Source organism: Microtus oregoni, unplaced genomic scaffold (genome assembly GCF_018167655.1).
Source record: "Microtus oregoni isolate MIOR12 unplaced genomic scaffold, Mior012 000000F_ref0000247, whole genome shotgun sequence".
Taxonomy (NCBI): Eukaryota; Metazoa; Chordata; class Mammalia; order Rodentia; family Cricetidae; genus Microtus; species Microtus oregoni.
In genome coordinates, this window is record NW_024543059.1 from 78,010,385 (window position 1) to 78,013,069 (window position 2,685).

Here is a 2,685-nt window from a genome sequence, read left to right on the forward strand (position 1 = left end):
TCCTGTGCTGTTGATTGACAGTGCCCAATCTTCCCATTCTGTTAGCTCCTATTTTCCTGCCTCTGGGAGTTATGTTTTCTGTCTTAGTTTGCCACTTACAGAAGCTAAAAATTTCATAACTCACTGGCAGTCCCAAGTGTAGGGTGCACAGATTGTATGCACACATTTTAAATGATGCTTTTAAGAGAACGTGATAAGACAGCTAGAAACTAAAACATTCAAAAATACAGACTGAATTGAGCAAATGCTCATTTTTTACAAAATTCCTCCTCCCCTATTTAAACTTCACCCGCGTTCTAACATCCCATGAATAGAGGGAGGGATTAGTCCTGTGGGCACTGGGAGGAGGGTGACCTTTCCAGCAGGGATCCATGGGACCCTTTTAATGTGGCACTGTACCAGTTCTGGTACAGGGCATAGCTCCATGATCTCTAAACAGTCAGGCCACGTGCATCAGTTAAGATGGTGACATTAGTATCGTGTGCAAGTCAAGACCTTACTCCAGTGAGGCCATCCTTACATGTTCATCGTGCTTCTATAAGAGAATCCTGTACTATGAACTGTGTTCAGTTCCGATTCTGTAACCCTCCCCTAGCTTCACTCACATCTCCAGTGTTAACAGAAGGTGCTGGACACGCAGCCAGCAGTCAGGAGAGCCTTCGAAAAGCCTAGATAAAAGGCAGGCGTTCAAGACTTACCCAAACCTTGTATTTCAGGAGGGTGAACTTGTGTGTAAAGATGAATAGAAAGGGATGGATAGGAAAGGCAAGTAGAGTCTGGGAGTGAAGCAGTATTAATGGGATTTCAGATCCACGCTCAGTACACATCACATTCCTTTTTCCACTGTAGTGAAGATGGAAAATCGGACACATCAAATTGCTTTTTAAAGGTGAATATGGAATCCAAAGAGCCTGAAGTGATTCAGCAAATAAACACATCTCTAGGTGTATGGGTCCTGTTGCATAATGGGTTTTTTTTTCCATTTTTTTATTGAGAAAAGGAGAAAAAAAACAAACAAGTTTCCACCTCCTCCCAGCCTCCCATTTCCCTCCCCCTCCTCCCACCCTTCTCCCCCTCCTCCCACCCTTCTCCCCCTCCCCCCACTCCTCTCCCCATCCCTCTCCAGTCCAAAGAGCAGTCAGGGTTCCCTGCCCTGTGGTAAGTCCTAGGTCCTCCCCTCTCCATCCATTTCTAGGAAGGTGAACATCCAAACTGGCTAGGCTCCCACAAAGCCAGCACATTATGTAGGTTCAAAACCCCGCGCCATTGTCCTTGGCTTCTCATCAGCCCTCATTGTTCGCCATGCTCAGAGAGTCCAGTTTTATCCCATGCTTTTTCAGTCACAGTCCAGCTGGTCTTGGTGAGCTCCCAATAGATCAGCTCCACTGTCTCAGTGGGTGGATGCACCCCTCGTGGTCCCGACTTCTTTGCTCATGTTCTCCCTCCTTCTGCTCCTCATAATGGGGGTTTTAAAGATAAAATTGTCAGTGTAAGTGAATGTGATCTCTGAGAAAGGAGTTAACACACTCCAACAGGGTCAGGTAGGGACCACACATGTTTGTGAATGCAATAATGGACTAAGGATTATATTCTAGCTGTCAGTGACTTAAGACTGAGGGAAGTAACAATTTAATAAATTTTTAAGTTTAGTGCTCGCTTCGGCAGCACATATACTAAAATTGGAACGATACAGACAAGATTAGCATGGCCCCTATGCAAGGATGACATGCAAATTCATGAAAATTAAAAAAAAATAAGTTTAATGTTAAAATAAGTGTATTAAGCATTTGGTTATATAAAAGTTTGTTTTATGTCAAGTGCCAGCTTTCAGATTCAAGCCCAATGTGTCTACTGTTTTCATGTCACTGACTACAAATGAGCTCGAGAAAGAGCAGGAGGGAAAAGTTCAATTTCAAACAGCACTTTAAAAACTCAGTAAAAATGTCATCTAATTTATATTGCTTTATTTCTATAAAACAGATACCCAGTTTTCTTCTTACATAATTCTATAAGTTTTATACTTCGAAGTTTCACTATATTTAGTCATTCCCCAAATGCTATAGGAAGTACAAAGGGAGACCAGGTAATATCAAAACAATTAAAAATCAGGTAGCTAGTTCTTGACTGACACTTGTTCTATGTTGCCTATGACATCTGACCATCTCTTTTTTTTTAAAAAAAAAAATGCCTTTATTAGTTTGTGTATGTGCATGCACTTGCATGCCTGAGTTCCACAATGTGCATGTAGATGTCAGGACAATTTGCCAAAGTAAGTCTTTCCCTTCTACCATGTGGGTCCCAGGGATTGAACTTAAGGTGTCAGTCTTGATAACAAGCACTTTTACCCGTTGAGCCCTCTTGCTGACACTACCATTTGCATATCTTTTGATTTTTATTCCTATCAGATCATTTTTTAACATTTTTTAGATTGTTATGTAATTATAGCATTTCACCCTCCTGTCTACCCTACCAGCACACCTTCAAATTCATGGCCTTTTATTTCACTAATTGTCATTGCATTCATATATGTACGTGTGTGTGTGTGTTCCTAAATACAACCTGTATAATGATACTTATATGTGTGTTTCTAGGAATAACCATTTGCATGACCATTTGCCACTGAAAAACCAATTGGCATGCTCTTGCCTGGGAAAGACCACTTCTCCTCCCAGATTTTCTCAGTTA

At 41.5% G+C, this 2,685-nt stretch overlaps 1 non-coding gene across 1 annotated transcript; it reads left to right on the forward strand.

Annotated features, from left to right (window-relative positions):
- The first annotated feature begins 1,649 nt into the window (after window positions 1-1,649).
- Window positions 1,650-1,756, forward strand: LOC121454676. The gene has a single exon (XR_005975304.1). It is a non-coding gene; the product is annotated as a U6 spliceosomal RNA (small nuclear RNA).
- Window positions 1,757-2,685: the final 929 nt, after the last annotated feature.